We start from the raw sequence: 21541 nt of genomic DNA, 5'->3' as shown, positions 1-21541 counted from the left end.
TAGATCATTTGGTTTCTACTAGCTAATTGATCTAATGATCTAATCCAGCTATTTCTTAAAATAGTTCTAGGGTATCAGCTTCAACAACATGGCTGAGTAGCTTGTTCCAGACTCCCACAATGTTTTAATTATTCATTCTTTTTTAGCAGGTAGCATGTTTAATTTGTGCACTATTTCTCTGAGTACAACTACAGATTTCTTTTAAAACATACCGCTTTTTTTTTCATTTTATGTGAGAAGTTACAAATAACATTAATTCAGAATTTGTGCTCCTTTTTCATCAGTGGAGACAAATTCAAAATTTCAGACATCAATGACAGTACTAACAGTTGTAGCAGCAAGGCAAATTATACAGGAACAAGTTAAGTATTATTAAAAAATTCTAGTAATCTTTCTGTTGCATTAAGCAAACAGTTTGGGCCTCTGTGTAAAAGCATAGGGATGCAGCTAAAAGGGACCTGTCTGATACAAGGACACAGTAAATCTGTGTTCATTCTGAAACACCCTAATGATAAAAGGTGCAGCCCGGCTTCCATCATTCTGCTATTCCACTTTTGCCCAAGAGAATCAGAGGCTGATTTCCATCACCCAAAGGATGATCAACTAATGAGTGACCTGCAGGGGAGATACCAAGTCTGTACCTGATAACATCCTAACCAATCATCAGCTGTGATTTCCTGCCTCATAGTGGTAATACACAACTCATTTTGTCGGTTAACTCACTGGCTCATCTCCTCTCTCTCCGACTAAAGTGGCAATCTGACTTTACAAACCAAGTGACTGCCAACTGTCCAAGTCAGGACTTAACTTTCCTTCAAGATGACAGGCAAAGAGAGTGAGTCAGAAAAGTTCACAATACCTAAAGTATTCTTTCTGCATCGTTTTTGTCGACATTCCTCCCACCCATCTCTTGTTTGGCTTGTCTCAAGCTGGACGGATGTTTATCAAATGCACATATAAAAATATGTTTTTTTTTTAATAGACTGAAGTTCAGCAAGACGCTAACTTCCTTGGTGAGCTATTCTCAAAAAACACCAGTTAAAATCTGCTCTCTCTGATCTGGGACAGTTCTGGTACAGAGCAAGCAGCTGATGAAACCATTTCTTCAGCAGGAAGTTCAAACTCCTTAAAAAGGTTTGGCCAACTGATTTTTGGGTATAAGACTATACTTCCTGAGAGTTAAACTATTATTCCAAACATGTTGGATGGTTTAGTTCACAATAGTAATAAGAGTAATAATAATAGACATTATTAACACTGATCTTTGTAATCCCTGATGATCTGTCTTTCATATCATAGCAAATCAATTTCAGTAGTCAAAGCATCCTTGTAGTTTACTGTTCCAATTTCTAATTGTTTCAGTAAATTAAAAAACCCTCACATTACTGGATATCATATTACCATAATTAAAACATTATTTCATTATTACTACTATATGTGAGACTTAAAAAATATCACAATTACATAATATGATAATCCATTCTGACTAAGTCTGGTACAGTACCGCACACATTTTATCGATAATTGTGTGACAACGCTGGAGATAAAATATACATTTTTACAGGAGTATATTAAAATAATTTAATGTTAAGATAATATTAACCTATTTAATTTATCATGTGTTCTCTGTGTTATTAATATAATACTCTTCTTCTATCTTTTGCTGAATGTTTTGTGTGGATTGTTGCTTAGAATTCTTTGCACTTTAATGCACTTCAACACCTCTGGATAGATATTTAAGTATATTAAAGATGACAGCACAGAGCCTCAGAGACCCGCTGGACATTAGTTAAGTTGGCCAACATGAAAATGAGGGCCTATGTGCCCTTTCTGACCCTAGCAATAGTCTCCTTGTCAGTCAAAGCCTTTTAGACTACCCCCACAGAGGAACGTCTGGCTGCTTTTAAAGGAAACAACCAAAGGGAGAGTACATGTCTATCATCAACCTTCATGTTATTCTCAGTGTCTGTAATAAGGACTCGCAATGCCCTTTATAACCCTTGTGTTTCTGTTTCTGTCAAGATTAATATGCATAAATATATACATTAATATATACATAAATAAATGCCACTGTATCCATAGACACAAACTCCTTATTTATCTAATTTGAAGACTTTCCCAATTTATTGTTTTCTAGAATCCTGACTGGCATGGCTAAATTTATTTCACAGTGTGGTTTCAAACAAATCACTGGAACTTTAAGTTCAATGTTTCAGTCTGGAATTTCATTTAAAAATCTGAAAATTCTTCCATTTTTGTTACATTGAGACAGATGAGGAAGAATCTTCCTTTTAAGCTGCCTTTCTATATTCTCAAATGTTGCCTTAAGGTGACCAAGAATACAAGTCACCTTGTGAAAAATGCCATTGCAGTGTAATACTCAATCCTCCTAGAACTCCATTTCAAAATCTGTTATATTGGTTTCAAGGTGACTATAGTATCATTAATGCAATCTCTATCTGACCTACTGTCCAGCTAACTCCTTGAACTCTCTTTTTAGGAAAGGAAAAGGTACTGTCATTTCTTAATTCTTCATGTCTTCTATACGTTTTGTCTTAAATCTCTTTAATATTGTAATATGTATTTTAATAGGAAATAATATGTAACTTATACCTTAGAGCATCACAAAAACTGGAGGTACTGTATGACTAAGGATGATATAGAAAATAAAAAGAAAAATATCTAGAATACCAACTAATTCATGAGAAAAATAGTCTAGTGAGCCTTGGACTGAAGCAATGAAGCCTATTTTTATATTAGTAAACTCTGATTTAAATTGATTTTGTGTTCAGAATTTGAAAATGAAAATATGAATTCTCAGTGTTTTCTATAGTTGTTATCTGAAGTGAGATATTAAGTGTTGTGTCATTTTACATCCTTTGAAGGTAGTGTTATGTTAATTGCAGTGATCTACAAAGTCACTTGAAAAGGCATTGAGACATACTGTACAGGATAATACTAAGCTTTAATTAATTAATTTTTAAGCATAGATTGTAAGTAGCATTATGTTAAGTTAATCATATTCTAATATCTTATCGGTCCATCGCTTTTTCAGAATTTGAATGCATTTCAGTTGGACATTTGAATGAATTCAATTAAAGAAATCAATCCGTGTCCAAAAAATGTTGGACATTATTATTGGTTGCTGTTATTGTCCATAATCTATCAAATATTTTCATAGACTGCACTTTAAGCTTTATTCTAGGTATGATGACTCATAGAAAGATTGCCCATTGCAGTTTCAGTCAAACTAAAAATATTAAAACCCAAGTTGTAAAATTATATATGCACAGTATTTCATAAATACATTTTCCCAAAGAAACAGAAATGATGACCCTTTAACCATTCATAGAAGATCTTTGGTTATGTGACACTGGCTTAAAAAATTATTATGGCACAATGCTTGATTTTCGTCATGAAATTAGCACAAAACAGGTTTATAGCAAATAAAAACATTAGTTTTCTTTCTTCACACATACATACTCTCACTTTTATCTGAGTTAAATGCAGAGACTAAGTGAAAGTCATTAAGTACACTTGTGTCTATTTGCATTATCACTCAATTGGAGAGTCATCAGTCGTATTTTAATAGACTAGAATTAAGGACATAATTGTTTTAGGCATTTATTGTTCTTTATTCATTATATCCAGTGTCCTTTGGAAGCCTATGCAAAAGCAAATTGGCAATGTTATCTGTTGTGATTCGGAAGGAAACGTTCCAATAAAGACTTCTTCCTACAACATTTGTCGGAACTTGTCTTGCTTAGCAACTTAGTTCTGTTTTTACCTAGTAAAAAGGAAAAATAATGTATGAGGTGATGGGTTCTGCCACAGGACAAAAGTTGTAAAATGTTGAATTGACTGTGTTTTAAGGTGCTTTCTTTTCATGTCAGCAATACTGCCTAATGTTTTCAGTGGAGGAATTTGTTTTAATAAAGATGAAGCCTGAATCAAGAGAACAGCAGAAATTGCATGGGACTCAGCAATTCATTCCAGACAGAAAGCAAATATTACACAAACCTTCTGATAATATCTACCCATCCAGCCATAATCTGAAAGTCACTTATTCCTAGTAAAGGTCATTGTAATTTGGAGCCTATTCTGGTAGCACAGGATGCAAAATGGGACTGCACTTTGAATGTGATGCCTTTCTAATAATATCTAAGAAAAACATTGATGAGATTCTATTATTGATTGTTATTGTTGATTCATGCCTCCAAACTCAACAAGTGGAGTTTGTAACACAGGATGTGCAATATTAAAAAGAAAATCTTCTATAATCTTGAAATAGTTTGAGAAACAGGCAGACAGAAAAACAAAATACATTCTACATAACTAAGCCTCTCCATCTAAAACATCTATAGCATGACAACATGCATTTCTGTACTTTAACATGCATAACTGACACATTATCTCTTGCCTTTCACTTGCCTCAGGTTACATTTGGTAAGCTTTCATCTCCTTGAGCTGAACATACAAAACATAACACATATCGCCACAGCCCTTAATTAACAGTCACAGCAGGTGACAGAACATGAAATTAATAGGTAGGCAAGAATCCTGCACAGTCAGCCACAGTGGTGCAGGGTGAGCTTAAATTACAACAAAAAAGGATGTGGGGAGTGTGGCCTGTTTGTGCAAAACTTGTGAGTGATCAAATCATTGGTACTTTGGGAATGTAAAAGCAAGAAAGGCAATTCCTTTAGACAACAGCGTGAGTAATATATACAGGTCTCGTTCCAATTTATCCAGGGATAGTCTTGGAAAAGTGGGGCTGATATGGAATGACTTACTAAAGTGGCAGCTAGGGGACTGGCAGGTCGATTGATAATAACTGTGGTTGATTGCTCAGCAATAGAGGTCAGGCCAGGATTTGAAACGTTCACTCCCATTAAGATCTACAGAAGTGGAGCTTTGAAGAGTTTAATCAGATGTAGGTGGATAAAAATGGCAACTAGTGTACACAGCTGACGGAATTCTGTGGAAAGCAAGGATATCTGTATGTCAGGATGTGAAACAGAAACTAATAGCTCATTCATTTACCACAGTGGCAATGAACATGATCTGTACTTCATCTCCATTAAATGTGGATATGGATTTTTATGTGAGCATGCAGATCAGTGTGTGCAAGAAATATTTTTCTACATGTACGTTTGGTAAGGGTTGTTCTTACCATTGGAAAATTAACAAATTGCATTACTTAAATTCAGCATTTGGTTATCTGTTGAAATTTAACATCAGTTTGTTTTCAATCACTATGCCACTTCTTTTGTTGTTCTAAAACAACTGCATGCTTCATGATAAATTGCACAATCCACAGCTTTGTAAATGTAATGGAAGGTTACATTTAGAACAATTAAGAAAATTGTGCTTCATAGAAACCATTTTTGGAGTTTGTACACGGGTTTCTGGAATACTGAATGGGTAATTGGATTGGGAAGTATTAACTAGACTGTTAAATAAAAAAAAATATTATGTTAATAAAGATCATGTTTTAAAAGCACCTAAAGACTTAGAAGGCAATTAAAATTACACGACTAACAATGATGAACTTTTGCCTCTGTGGGATAATACGTATTCATCAGAAATTCTCTACTTTATCTTTTGAATTCGGTCTTGTTAAAAGTCAATCAGTGTACACAAAGTTAACTGATAAAACTGAAATCTAAAATCCTATCTGGGCTTGTTAGACTGCAAGGCATATACAGCAGTTTTCAGACAGACTCATCTCCTGATAATAATATAAAGCAGTTTAAACTTTCTCATACAAAATTGACTTTCTCAGTTTTATCTGCATGTTGTATGATCTACCAACGTTCAGTGAGTGTGGTCTAAAGGATACTGACAGTCCCAGAACATAAAAGTAGATTTTTTATGGGGCCCTGGATTCAGTCCCTGGGGCGTTGTGTGGAGGTTCCATGTTTTCGTGTTCAGTTGCTCCAGTTGCTGTGTGTGTGTGTGTGTGTGTGTGTGTGTGTGTGTGTGTGTGTGTGTGTGTGTGTGTGTGTGTGTGTGTATTTGTGTCTGTGTGTGCTCTGCAAAGGACTTGTGTCCCATCCAGCCTTACACCCAAATCTTCTCTGCAGAGGCTCCAGGTCACCATGACCATGAATTGGATAAACAGTTATTGCAAAGGTGTGATGGTGATGTGTTCCTGAAGTTAAAATAGCAAAGTGTCAACATTTTATACTGTACCTACATTTTATTTGTCTCTCCTGTTACATTTAGAAAATTCAGTTTCTATCTGCCATTGGGTCCCTTCTGCTTTCCAAGATCTTAAGAAACCAGACTTTTTTCAAATAACAATTCTGACATAATTTTTCTTGTGATTTTAACATAAATATGTTTAGGGTTTTTTTTTTACCTTTTGATCTTTGATTTTTACGTCATAAATAAAAAAAAACATAAATTGTCCTACCATACTCCACTACAAAGGAAGCTACACAGAAATGTGTTTGTAATTAAAACAAGATAAAACTAGATAGTTATTCATAGTAATAGGGTTCGATCTGAATGGAATGCTTCCATTTGCATTTTTTTTCCAAAACAGAATGATGTCACATTGACATTTTAACATTTTCTGAATGCTGTGGAAACTGAATGTTAAAGGAAAAATGGATTTGTCCCCAGGTCCCAATCAGTGTGAAAGAAAAAAATGGATATCTATTTTGAATGGTATTTTTCCCATTTTATTTCTTATCCAAAAATTTAAAAGATAATTTATCTTTTCTGTATTCGTGTGTAACACAGATGCAATTATAATGTTAAGAAGGTAATTTTGCTGTGTGCTTTCATCTGACAACAAACTGCCGAAAGAACATAGTCGCGCTTTCACTTCCATTCAACTGTACAACATCGTTAATAAGAAGTGTCGCCAATGAATACAAAACATATTGTACTCATTCAATTTTCAAATTCAGTCAGAGAAAGATATTCATAAGGCATCATAATGTCTTTAATTTTGTCCATATACACATTATCACACAAGTATCTTTACATGATACTTAATTTAAATCCTAATTCAAAATAGACTTTAAGATTTAGATGAGTGGCAAAAACCCCAATAATTCTATATAACATGAAATAAGAAGAATTGACCGGCACAATGGAGCTAGTGTTGAACACATAAGTGATAAGATCCAAAAATAGTCTTCTTCTTTTCACTGATAATAATATGTTATAATGATAAAATGTATTAATTTAGTTGGATAAGGCAATGGTAAATTTTGATGTCTAATATGTCTATTGAGTTAGCATAGAGAGTAAAAAGGGGGTTGTATCCTATTTGAACTTCATGCCTTTCAAATTATCTTCTTAATTTAATCGGTTACTTTTCTATTAAGATATTTGCAATTTATGACACAGATTAGCATATTTATGCAAAGACAATGGTTTCTGAATTAGAACCATATGGGCATCCACGTCTCCTAAATTTACACAAACTATGGATTAAAAAAAAGTTTAGGGACAACTGTGTATAAAGTAAAAGCTTCAGCAGACTTCCATATGCTCCAGTCACTCTCATATGCTACATACACTGCCACTTGTTGACAATTCTAGTTTTGTTAAACTCTCCCAGCTTAATCTTCTGATATTCCTAGACAAATCACATTTTCCTGACTTGTTTCTCTCACAATTAACATGGATACACATTTAAAGTTAAATGGTGAAAGGGCCATACTATGTATTTGTTGGCCTGAAGGATGTACAGTATAAATGTTTTAAAGCAACTACCTTGAGAATAGCAATCAAATTTGTTAGGGGATCTGTGTAATGCACCTTGCTCTAGATGAATGCCAGGAGTTCCATATCGGCACTCACTGCCAAGAGAGTCTCATAACTGATTTATTTACTTATTTCCAAACATGTCATTGGTATTTTTGACAACAAGCTGTCATTATTAAAGAACATGGTTAGAGTTAATGAATATTAACAGTCACATAATTCATAACAACTAATATGATGTGCATATATACACAATACCTACTATAAAATACAGTAAGAAATAAAAGCAATCATAAAATCCCAAACTGTTTCTATGTCCAAATTCAAGGGTTAAAAACGTGAGGTTGAGGAATAAAAATGAAAGGTGTTTTGTATTTCACAACATCCTGGCAATAGTTGCAATGTACAGTAGAAAACAAATCAGGAAATGGCATGATGTTTTTTTTTTTACATTTTCTTTGGTCATTGAATATTTTCTCAATAAAATGGGATATGAGTATTGTAGAGTGCTCTCACGAGGTACCAGTTCTGTAGGGGTTTGGGCATTTACTGGGACAATTATTAATTGTGGCAGTAAATCACAAAATGATTCTTTTAATGGTCTTAGAATCCAGCCTTGCGGGATAATTCAAACAACGCACACACACAGGTACTAATACACGAGGATACCTTTATTAATACATAGAATATGCATATAAACCTAACAGATCTTATCGTGAGGGTTATCAGAATACAAAAGGTATATATTTATTCAGTTACGAAGAGTTACACATATCAAGAGGACATAGGTTCAGTATATCATTCATTTAGACCGTTTCGTAATTGAACTTGGTTACAACTTCTACATTAGATACTCAAAACAAGTACATAACTCTTATGAATTAAATTGATATCAACTGGTTGGGATAACAATTGAATTCTCGAGCTGTAATGCAGTGAAGTTGAATACTCATCCAATCTCTGGGGATTCAGATCTCCTGCAGGCACAAAGAAACAGTTGCAGGCTTGTTGCTGTCCAATCTGTGCTCTCTGGCTCCGTGCCAGGCTGTGCTGTGCGGCTTGCGACAGTGCGCTGCTGATGCTCTCTGAAGACTCGCTAGTTAGTGTTGGCTGAAACTAGCAAAGTTTGTGCACAGGACAAAAGTGTGACTGTGGGTCCCAGCAGGTCAGGAAGAAGACCGGTTCGTTCCTGATGAAGAGCTAGTTCTGAATACTGATTCAGCTGTCCACAGTTCCGACCTGTTCACGAGGCTTGCTGCTGATGCTAACTTCAGGTGGATCTTTTGGTTACTCTCTGGCAACCTCCGCTTTCAACTCTTATAACAAAGGAAAGTTCTGGGACTCAGACACACTGGCCGTAACATGGTTGTCCGGGCTGAGTCTCAGGATGGTCAGGAGGCACGCTGCGAGAATGTCCTGCCCTTGGGAGCCTTTCTGCTCCTGGGCCTGCCCTGGAATTGTCTCGCACCCCTGGAATTCTCCTTAGAATAGTTCCTCAGGCCCTCTGTGTTGCCTGTTTTTCCTGGAGGAACCTCAGCTCGTACATTGGCTGAACGTTTTATGGGCATCAGAGACCCACGTGGGTTACTCAGCCCTACCAGTCCCTGATTGTTGATCAAGGTGAGATATGAGTCACTTACTCCTGACACTTAGGAATGCAGTCCAGATGTCCATCTGGCACTCCCTAGACAGATAGGCGCCAATGGATGACCATTGATCATGATAGCCAGGCTTAGCTAAGTGCATCCCCATTTGGGAGCTGTCCCTTATCAAAATAAAACATCTTTAAATCAGCCTGCATGAATAGCTTCTCTGTGGCTGCACCACAGAGATGAAGAGAGAGATGGGGCCTCATTTGGGAAAGCACAGCAATACTTAATTCTGTCTTATTAATAAGCCTCGCCGCTACAGTATGCAACATTTCATATATAGTGTTTTGTAAATAGTGTACATTAGAGCTCTTTACTTTATGTGTTTCCTGTTTTCTCATATAATTCAATTAGGCATCCTGATTTTAGAAAAGAACAATTTCACTTTTGATTCCATATTTATAAAACTTATGAACATTACAGCATGTCATAAAAGCTAACTAACAAATGAAAGTCTTATATGCTATAAAACATTTTTGTCTGGGAGAAATCCCTAAACATGTCTTCAGTGACTTCTACCCATATAACAGTTCTACAATACATTCTGTTTTTGCTGTTGGACATCTTTAAAGAGGAGAGGCACAATTCCTCAAACCAAAAAGGAAATTAAAAGGGACATAAAAAAGGAAATAGAACCTCACATTTAGCACTGCTGATGGAAGTTAAAACTCTTGTTCTGAGATACCATGAATGCGAACCAAGGCAGTCAGTGAAAGAAACAGCATAGGGTGGAATGGGTAAACCAGCTTACTGCAGAATTCTTCATCAAATTAAATTTTAAATTAGACTCTGTATAAGCCTTATCACCAGCACATACTGCATGCTGAAAGCAATTGTGTTAATCTCTAACTCACAGCTGAAAGATATCAATTCCTCATATGAAATGAAAAATTCCTGAATGGAATCATGAAGAACAGGAATGTTTTATTGTTGTAACATTGTGTTGTTATAGAGATGAGGAACACGACCTTGTTACTGCGAAATGCAAAGTTTGATAGCATCTACAATTTAACATTTTTAATTGGAAATTATAATATTTGTGTATCTTTATCAAAGCTTTGGTTAATGTAGTTCCTTATTATTACCAGGTATATTACAATACAAAGGAACAGTTTTATTCCTTGCTGAAAGGAAAAGGAAAGAGACACTTTCAGCTGTGGAGCCTTCTTCAGGTGTGGGAGGTGGTTAGAAATCCTTATCTTGGAACAGATCGCTGTGAAGCAAGTGTGCCATGAAGAGTCTACTTCAGCTTCCTTCACACCTGAAGAAAACCCCACAGCCAAAACATTGTTTCTTTTTTCTTTTCCTTTCAGCATGAAATAAACTTTTACCTGTTCTTTTGCAGCCTACGCCCACTGACACAGCTGCCTCCTGTTCTTGAATTTATTTAAAGTACAGTTTCATCCTCTCAAAAAGGATCCATCTGAAATTAGCCACCTTTTCCTTTGATTCTGGTATAGACAAACTCGGCACTCAAAGGTTTTTTTCACCAGTTTTCCCCCCAAGAAACTAGTGGTTGCCATCATTCCATCAAACAATTCACTCAGAGTGACAACACCATAAGAGAAGAATAGAACACTTTGTAGCAAGCAGCACCACAGCACTTTCATTTCACCAGTAACCGTATTAGGTCCATACTGTAAATTCCAGCCTTTACCAATTTTTCATGGTGTCCCATCAAAGGACAGTTATTTCCACAGGTCTGCCTCTGGATGCCATCTAATAAGGCCTCAAGGACATGTAATGAATTCACTTAGGTGCATCCTCACTAATTTTATTATCAAATAATTACCTAGTATGCATTTTCACAAGGGTTTAATTTTGTAAGAGTGTACATTTTCACATGAATTAATAGATTTCACGTATCCTCCTGAGACTTGTAGTGTTGATGATAAGCACCCTCAATTGGCATCTTAATTCCTTCTCAAGATCCACAAACATGATATCCCTGTCTGTGTTTGCTGCATCTTATCCAGAAACCTCAAGGAAGTTCAAGAAATATTCTTTTCAAAATAATTCAATACAAAGATACACTATACAGTAGTACAATTTCACTTAATCTTAAAAAAGGCAAATATTAAAGTGTTTTACTTCATACACTGGACTTTATCATAGAAGGTATTTAACAGTTATACAAAAGGACACAAAGCTTTGCTGGCAAACCAGTACAAGAAAGTTTTGGTTTCAGTGATTATAATATATTGTACCTGGGCACTTCCAACAAAATAAGAAGATGGACTTTGAAACGTTAGTGCAATGTACCTTACAAAATGTCAGGGGAGCCATATACTGTAGCATACTTTTAAAATTACAGGAAATAGGCAGTTATTTTGCTTCATATTGTTTCAGTTATTTTTTTCTTTTAGTACTTGCAAAAAAACAGTAGTTAAAGAAACACAGAATGTCGATATCTCCCAAATAAAGTCAGAGAGTTCAACAGAATAAAAATAGCCAGAGTTTTCTAATAGAAACCCCTACAGGGACATCATGAGACAGCACATGGGGATGAGAGGAGAGGTGTACCAGCAATGTTGTGAGATTAAACAGAGAAAGTAGCCTATTAAAAGTGTCCCTGTGGTTTATAGAGTAGGAGTTTCCCCAGCCCAGAAAGATGAAAAGATTGGGACAGGAAAAATTACTGTCAAGTACAATCAATGGTCCCCTGTAGAGCACAAAGTAGCTGCCATGCATAAAAACCACTTAAAACTGTAAATATTCCTGTGCCAATGCCAGCAAGGTGTTTTATAACATTTTTGTACAACGTTGTTTACATCTTCAACAAAAAAAATCAGATATTCATTTTGCAGCATATGGTTACAATATATTTGCATATATACACACACTTCTAACGAGACCCTATTCAATGTTGACTAAGTTAACCTTAATCCAAATTTAATTATTAGGTTTTGCTGTTCTTTATAGATTCCCTGTTTTAAGATGCAAAGCAAATGCAATGAGTTGTGCAAAACCCATTATTGTAGGCAATAAACTGACCAGATGGCAATCATTTGTGAAACTGTCAGTCCCTTGCAGGTGTTTACAAATAAACCTTTAACTGTCTGCTAAGCCATAACCACTACTTGTGATGTCAATATGGTGTTTTAGAACAAGCTTTTCACACTGATAGACATTTCTTTTGTATACCTTTGAATGGTATGGAAAGTTTTATGTCATTAAAAATATGAAGGGACTATGTGATTCTCTTGGGCTCAGTTTCGAATTTAAACGAGAAACAAAAATTTGGCAGATAATATTTGTTTATGCATATTGGGAATACAAATCATGATGATCATAAGAACGAAATGTGTGAGACAGAGCTTGATAACACTTCTGGGAGAAAAAAGTGATTCCATAGATTTGATCTTTCTCATCATCCAGACTATATCAGGAAGCAATTAAAAAGTCAAAGTGGATGCATGTTACATATGTTGCAGTGCAGCATCCATTTCCAGAGAGATTAAGATGAAGAAATCAGTTTGTTTTCTGATTATTCAATCACACAACTCTGACTTCCTTCCTGCCTGGGCACTTACTGTACATCTCACAAAGCTGTGGAGCTCATTAGTTGCAAGCTGCAATTGAGCTTTTAAAACTCTTCCTAACTTTTCCCACCGGATGCATTATTGTCCATCTCTGTAGCTCACCATTCATAGTTTCATTGCATAGCCAGTTCTCAAGTCTTACTGCTTCTGTATATTCAAAATAATCTTCTGCCTGTAACTACCCAAACTAATCCTTTTCAAGAATTCTTCCTTGTTCACATTTTTTACCCCATTACCTACTTTTATAGCTGTTATTGAGAAGTTGCCTATTATTCTAACTTAATTTACCTACCTTTCTATTCTGTGTTAATTACGAAGTCCATCCTTTCAGGCCAGGGGTCATCTTTGATCTTCTAGTGAAAGAGCAAGAATTCAATCTAAGCATCACTTTAGTTACTTGATTAAGTCTGCTGCTGGGGACTTCAGTGTTGTTTATCTTCTCTCAAATGTGTATAAATGTATAAGTGTATGTGCAACCTGTCTTTTCTCTTTTCATTTCTCCTCAGTGCCTCCTTAATCTCTCTACAACATAATTTTTTTATGCTCTTTTTTCTGTTTTTCTTTTTTGTGTCATAACCATATTTTGCTTTCATTATATCTGGGAAGACAGAGATGTACAGTATACTAAACAAAGTGTTGGTGTTAGGTTATGTGTTCATTATTGGTATGAACTATCACCCCTTTTATGCCTAAGAAACTGTGTTCAGATCAGGATTGTTTTTCAAGTTAATATGGACCACAGTGAAGTATAAACATAACTGCCCTGAACATATATTATAAGATGTGGACAGAAAATGATTGTGAAGTCATTGAAGATTGTCATTTGATCAGTGAGGATGTGTATGAACGAAATTCAATCTGTTTTATTGTGACTGATTTCTGCAATAATTAATCAACTTGATTTATCTTTATAATTCTGCCCAACATGGGCAGAATGATGGAATGTCCATGAGCAATTGTGACCCACCCACCTCTCACAATAATATAAGCTCCATAAAATCTTAAAAGAATGCTAACAGTGACAGACGGAGTGATGCATCTATACACTGACAACTCAAAGGTAAATATATAAATATATAAATATCAAAGACTGCTGTACCAGAGAAACTCAAGGAAAAATTGCCTGGTTGATTTTCTGGTAGCCGCCATCCAACTTTAATAGCAGATTGGTTGACCGGTTCTGTATTGCTGCTTCGGAATCCTGTGATAGCTCATGACACAGCTCAGGCTCGAACCAGCATTATGTGGACTATAGAGCCATAAACTTTGCTCAGAAAGACAATGCTACATAACAGTAAAACACTGGGTTGACAAAATATTAGGCAAACAGAAAAGGGGAAATTATGTTAATTAAAGTATGTCCTCACCCTGAACACAATGTAGACATTAAAGTTGTTTTTAGACTGCAACTGCATGAATACATATGGAAGAGTTCAAGTAGGTAGCTGCGTCAGCATGCATAGGCTACAAAGGAACAAGTTAAAAGATTATTCCATGCTGAAATGAAAGAAAGGAAACATAAATTCGTCTGTAGAGCCTTCTTCTGGTGTGAGTTTTGTTTAATTGCTCACACTCGAAGAAGGCTCCACAGCCGAAACTATGTGTTTCCTTTCTTCTCTTTTCAACATGGAATAAACCTTTAACTTTTTCCTACATATGGAAGAAATGCTTTGATGGTTTTCTGAAATGTATTTGAGTGCTCAGTATTTGTTCCGTGAAATGATAACATTCTTACACTTAAAGGGCAGCATAATTTGTGTAATTGACATTTTGTAGTAAAGAAAACATAGTAAATACCTGAAACGTGTACTGTACATGCCTCTGTTTCATCCAAAGAACATTTGTGTCTTTAAGTACAAAAAACTAATTAATAACATCCAAAGACTGCTGACATCCTGGGAACAGTCAATTTAATAAGACCATTAAATTTTAACTGTTAGTAAAGAAGGAAAATTTCATTTGCATGATTAAACAGGAGTTTTTCCAATTAAATAAGTTAGACTGCCATCTGGCACAATAGTCCCAAGACAATTTAAGGAAGGACAGGTTTTTAAAGTTGTTCTTAAATGAAGGAAATCAATCTGGTTCATTGATGGGATATCACAAAATACCCCACTGCAAAACAAGTTGGAGTGTTATGGTAAATAACAGAAGATGCATAGCATTAAATATGTAAGTAAAGACAAAAATACACAAATATAAATATAAAAAGATGAGCAATTATATAATCAAATTTAAATGTTTTATATGCATTTTACTTTTACATCCATGCAAGATCATTGCATATCATGTATACTTGTGTAAATGAAAGAATATAGTTAGAATGGATTCAAAATTTAGTTAAGCCATGCATGTCTCTAATCTTTTAGTTCCCTGTATCAAAGTGCCCTGAGATTGAGATGTGCATTTAGATGTACTGTATCCATTTTTGAAATTTTCATTTCAGGTCATATGTTTGTGTTTAAGGTTTTCCACTTCATAAAGGGTAAAAGAAAGAAATCTTAAAGGTCACTGAGATAATACATTACTTGTTATTCCTTCAGAAGCTGTAGTATATAAAATACCATGATTGCTAGGTTCAATTCAGCCTTTTTACAGTGACATAAATTTATTTACAATGACAATTTACATTGGTAAATTACATTGCCTTTCTGCATTTTATATAATGGAGGAAACAAAAAAAGCTAAAGAATAAACTATAATATACTGTAAATCGTTGAGGAGCCATGCTGATAGAACACAGTAACTATCCTAATAAAGTACCCTGTTGCACTTTCTTAGAATTATTTAAAGGATGCAACATAAAAAAGACATTGCAATTTAAAAGATGACGTTCAAGGGTGAAACTGTTTTAAAAATTGCACCAGGGCTTCTTAATTAAAAATAAATATTAAAAATAAGAACAATATCACTGAGTTTTTAATCACTTAGTAGAATCAGGCATTCTGGAGAGGACAAAAGAACAATACAATTAAGTTTTGCAGTCAAATAAAAGCTAATTAAAAAGGCATGAAAGTTCAAAAGAACTAGCTCATGCCAGTGACGCAACAGGGTTATAGAGCAACATCAGTCGTTCCTTGCAGCAAGCACACGGAGATACTACCTCATTCTCATGATTAGGTTGTCATCTCTCAACCATGATTATGTGCATTATCCCAAAATTATTTGCATAAATACACAGAACACAGCAAGATACAGATTGTTGACTGAATCTTCTGAATAGAAATTGTCATTTTCAATCTAGCAGTAATAACTATCTTTAAAATCAAATGATAAAAGGTTTAAAATTTGTATCCACACAATACAGTGGCTATATCCTGTATTAATTCATTATTAATTAATTAGTCTTCAATTGCTAGTGTGTAAATAACAAAATTAACTATGCATTAAAACCACTTGGGAAATGAATGTGGCATGTTGGGACTTTCAGCTGCTTGAATAAAGCAGTTAAATGAGAAAGATACACAGTACAGTAATTATGTGGGAATGTTCAATTTCACTAAACATTATTTACATAATCTGGGATGCAAATAATGGATTATATATTAAAGTTCAATGATCTTTTAAATACCCACTTTTTATTTGTAGTATCATTGGGGTTTCCCAGTTACATTCATTACTCAGTGGATGAGTCTTGATTTAAACCTCTAACCTTCAAGCTTTGTGGTTTATTCTGTATTTTTATAAGAAAATATACCAGCCATGCAGGAACTATATGGGATATGTTTGATTGCCTTAACATGGGCCAGCTCCTGAAAATCACTGGGCTAACAATGCCACAGCCATAATTCTAACACTTGCCCATCTGTGGATGTTCTCAAGATAAATGTAAATTAAAAAGGTTCTAAACCATGTGTTCAAAACCATATCAATAATTCTATTAAGAGAATGTAATCAGGAATGAAAAGGAACACAGGAAACAAAAATAAACCAAAAAATACAACATTTTAAAGAGACCAAATACACTACAAAAACAGCACAATAGCATACTGTAGCTATAATTGTTTTATCACTTCCAGCAAACCCTAAATGGATTTCTGCATATTTCTACATTGTAACAGACCCAAGAACAAAGACGCGACAGTCCAGAGAGATTGGCCGACTCACTGTACCTCAGGCGCAGGAGAGTGCCAGCCTAAAGTAAAATTGTCCTCTTAAGTCCGCTGACCAGAGTTCAGGAGCTAGGGCCACAGGGGTGTCCATCTCTTCTGCTTTGGAGCAGATTCCTGCTGCTGGGCTCCCAGGGAAAGGAGGCTGCAAGGGATTGGGTGATAGGCCGATGGAGTTATCTGGGGTGCAGGCAGGCGGACTGGCAGACTATAGTGCAGGAAGGAGAAGTGCAGGGAGAGCTGGTATAGGACGGGAATGAGCCACCACATTCCAGAGCTGTGCTTAGTCCAGAGAGCGTCTCAGCGCAGAGGGGTCCGACCTCCCAGGCCAGACAGGAAACTCCAATTCCAAGTGGTCCAAACAGGGAAACCAAGAGACGGCCAATTAAAGGCACAAGCCCTTGGGGGGGGGGGGTCTCCTGCAGGACCTGGCCAGTCCAGGGATGTGCTGTCAGTGCAGTTTCCTGGAAGGAAGTCCTCCGGGAAGCAGATGAAACTGAATTTGCAGGGGCCATCTGGACTGGACCGGACCAATGGGGAGAGGTTTCCTCTTAGTCATTGGAATCACCTTCTTTAGCTGGACAACACACCTGCAGGCCAAGTGAACTGGAAACCAGGAATAAGAAGGGCTCTGCTGGGCCACAGGTAGATGGCTTAGAAGAGGAGTGATGATTGTCAAACCGGATCACAGAGGACAAACAACAGAAGGATTAAATACCTTGAGAGGCTATAGCCAGGTGCCCTGAATAAGATGTCTCCATGCCTATCAGGGCAGAGTAGAGGTGTGGCCTCTACTACCCACTGGAAAACAGCGAGGCCGAGCGTAAAATCTATTAGATAAATTTCTCACTATCCATCCAATTTTAATAACTTATAAATACAGGGAGAGCATGTGAACTCCAATCCGGAAGGCACATAATCTGGAATTGAACCCGGGATCAAAAGCTGTGATGCACCCAAGATGACTGCTATGCCACCACACAGCCCCTCACTGTACCAATAAACACAAATTTAAAATTGGTTAAAATGCACATGCACAGTGGAAAAGAACACATTTCTAGTTATCGTTAGTATTTACTAATACAGTAAATAGTATAAAAATAATAATTTATTTAAAAAAAAAACAATAAACTGTAGTTTTGCACTTACCGTATGCTGCTTTTGAAGTTCCAAATGGGTTTCTTTAGAATTTGTCTAGTCTTTCCACATATTTAAAAAAATGGTTGAATTTATTGAATTTATCAATTTTTAAAAAGACAATACCCAGGTGCTATTTGTGGAAATATATATCCTGTATAACTGCCATCTACAGTGTGTTACATCAACAGAACCAGACTGACTGAAATATCTTAATAGAAGTTCTAATCAATTGCTGGCTTTTAAAAACAGATGTAGTGGACTGATTTGTAATCTATAAATTGTTGCCAATGAGTCTTCATTATCAGTATTGATTTTTTCGCATTTACTGTTACCTTCAAATGCAGTGGTATATTGTTTAAAGACCCCAGGTAAACCAGGAATAATGTCTTATTTTATTCCTGGTTCAACTTTAGTCTTATTTGATGAGATTGCATAGACCTTCTTAATAAATTAATAGCATATTCTGCAAAAAAACATTAGGATCACTAAATCCCAATCACTAAATTTGGGATTCAGCACAACTGATACAAAATCAGTTTGGTTCACATTTCGACTGCTGGATGTATGTTGTTTTGTCCCCCATGTGCTTCAGAATGTCTGGAGAGTAAAATAAAATGAGACAGTAAAGGTAACATCAGTTCTTTAAGTCTCAGAAGAGTGACATATTCCCTAATTTAAGGCTCGACATGATCAATACTTGTTTGGATTTTGTGGATAGTCTATATAGTGTCTATAACAGTGTCTCAGACCCAAGATCTGACCCCACACACAACATCAATTAGACAGGAGCCCATCCATCATTAAGATTTATGCCGAGTGCCATTCATCCCATGCTGGGATTCAGTTGGTGTCTCTGTGGCATCTCTGAACACAGTGAATTCAGCTGTACTAGGCCATCTCACCACATGAGACTCAAATGCTTGCATGGAGTCTTAGAGAGGTTACATCTGTATCTTCATCTACACATCTGTTTTCCCACCTCATGAATTCAATAAGAAAGCAATTCTTAATTTAAACCTGGGTCATTTCACTAGACAGCTGTGTCCAGGAGTCTCTAAGCAACATCATACAATTGATCACAAGTGCATCTAGTGTGGGATTGGTCATCCAGTCTTGGCTCTCACCAACACAGAAATCCCTGATGCCTCTGAGGAAAAGTAGGCAGTGGATGCACCTCTTTTCTAATTGGAAATTAGGATTTTGAATACTTATGTCAGGTTCAATCATAATCTTCTCTGCTCAGGACCAGCAATATTCAGTTTCTTCAGCCTGAAGGAAACTCCAGACTCGAGTATTTGGGTTGCTCTTCTCTGGGCTGACTCCAGAGCAGCAGTTTCTTTTCTATATTATGGTGACCAAAATTATACATAATTTTCTAAATCAGGACTTAGTACTGAGTTCACATCCCTTGACTTTAATTCTGCATGTTTTGCTATACATATCCTACCATTTGGTTTGTTTTTTAATAGCTTCCCACATTGTCAAGAAGATGTAAATGATGTGTTAACTTACATGTAAAACGTTTTGGGTGCATAGTTTACACTTTTACTACCTGTAAACCCTGCACTTCTCTACATTAACTGTCATCTCAAGTACTATATTTACCCAATCTTGAATTTAATCTAAATCTTTTTGAATTTCATTTGCTACTTCTACAGTGTTTGCTAATCTTCCTAATTTTGTATTATCTGTTTTCTATTTAAAAAGAAATTCTCCATCCAAACACTCTAATTTCCCAGAATGCCTACTACCCGCAATTTGAGAATTAATTGTTTTTGAGAAACTATATCAAAAGCCTTCTGAATATCTAATTACACCGTATCATAGACCTTATGTGAATCCATGTACTACAATGTTTCAAAGAACTCTAATAAGTTGGGTAAGCTACTTTTTAATTCCATGTTGACTATGTAGTTATTATCTATCACCTTATATGTAATAGAAGTCTGACGTATTGGTCTATAATTACATTAATTCTTTTTTTTCCTACCTATGGATGATCATTAAGTCTACAGTTATCAAGTCTCTAGGTACTAGCAATTTTTTAACAGAGTGTTGGAAGAGTTGTGTCAATAGCCTCTCAAATTGGCTTATGTTGTTAACCATGTGACTTCCACTGTGTAAAACTTAATTCCTAGAAAAACAAGAACTCATCAAAACAATCAGCCATAGCACTCATTATTTATCATGCACAGCAGATGGTGTATACCTTCTTTACCTTTTTGAGATTACTTTTGAAGGCTGCATTTTCATTATGCATTGAAATATACTTTCCTGTGTAAGACTGAAACAATTAATTGTATTCATAAAATAATCTAATGAAACCTTTAAGAGAGGGAAACAATGCTATTTCACAAATAAGACACAGAGTAATTAGTCTGAGAATGTAAGATTTGAAGTCTGCATTCCTAAGCTTCATAAGCCAAAGGCAATAAATCTGGTTATTTTAATAAAATATGTATTTTTACTTTAATTAAACAAATGTAAATTCGGTGAAACTGTGTTTTTAACAAAACAAATGGCTAAAGCCATTAGCCTACGTCACGCTCATCACATTCAAATTGTGTGCGAATTAAAGTATGGTGTTATGCATGTAATCACATCTATTCATAATTAAATACAGTAAAACACCCTTTTATGAATAATAAAAAAAGATTTGTTAAGGAGTTTTAAATAAGGCATTTATGTCTGTAATGATACACATTAGAACATCACTATAATTTCTCAATAGCCAGATCAGTTTGGTAGTGAAGTCTAATGAATAATAATAATAATGTAATGGATTTGGGTTTTCAGGCTTCACCACTCCCACCCCACATGGGTTTGAACCCAAGTCTCTGGCGTCACCTAACAGGGGTCTTCCCAGCAAAGCTAAACAAGACCTTTCTGCCAACATTATTATCCACAGTACATTAATACAATTCCTTCAGCAGTTACTTGTGATAGTTGTACCAATTTCTTGTAAAATTATCAATGTCACCACCCATCCATATAGAGTATCAAATCTCATATAACTAATATAAATCAATGTATTATACAGATGCAGCCATTCAAAGTGCGCGGTACAGACACGTACCGGAGGTAATTGGCTACGGCGTCGCGCATCGTGACGCAAGATGACGCGGGGTACCGCGGTACGTAATTGGTTGACCGACAGGGGCACTCGTGGTCCGTTGGTCTGTCGTAGAAAGATTTACAGTAAACGTCTTTACTGTGCCCGTTGTAGTATTGAATATTCATATGGAATTTTACCACTGAAGGGAAATCTTAGTAGCTGAGTATAAAAAGAATAGGAGCATATTGCAACGCGTGTGAAGACCATAAACGATATTAATTTTGGAACATAAACATACAGTATATGGCTGGTCTCGGTACT

This window comes from Lepisosteus platostomus, chromosome 1 (assembly GCF_059453375.1).
Source record: "Lepisosteus platostomus isolate fLepPlt1 chromosome 1, fLepPlt1.hap1, whole genome shotgun sequence".
Lineage (NCBI taxonomy): Eukaryota > Metazoa > Chordata > Actinopteri > Semionotiformes > Lepisosteidae > Lepisosteus > Lepisosteus platostomus.
This window is presented reverse-complemented; position numbering follows the sequence as displayed.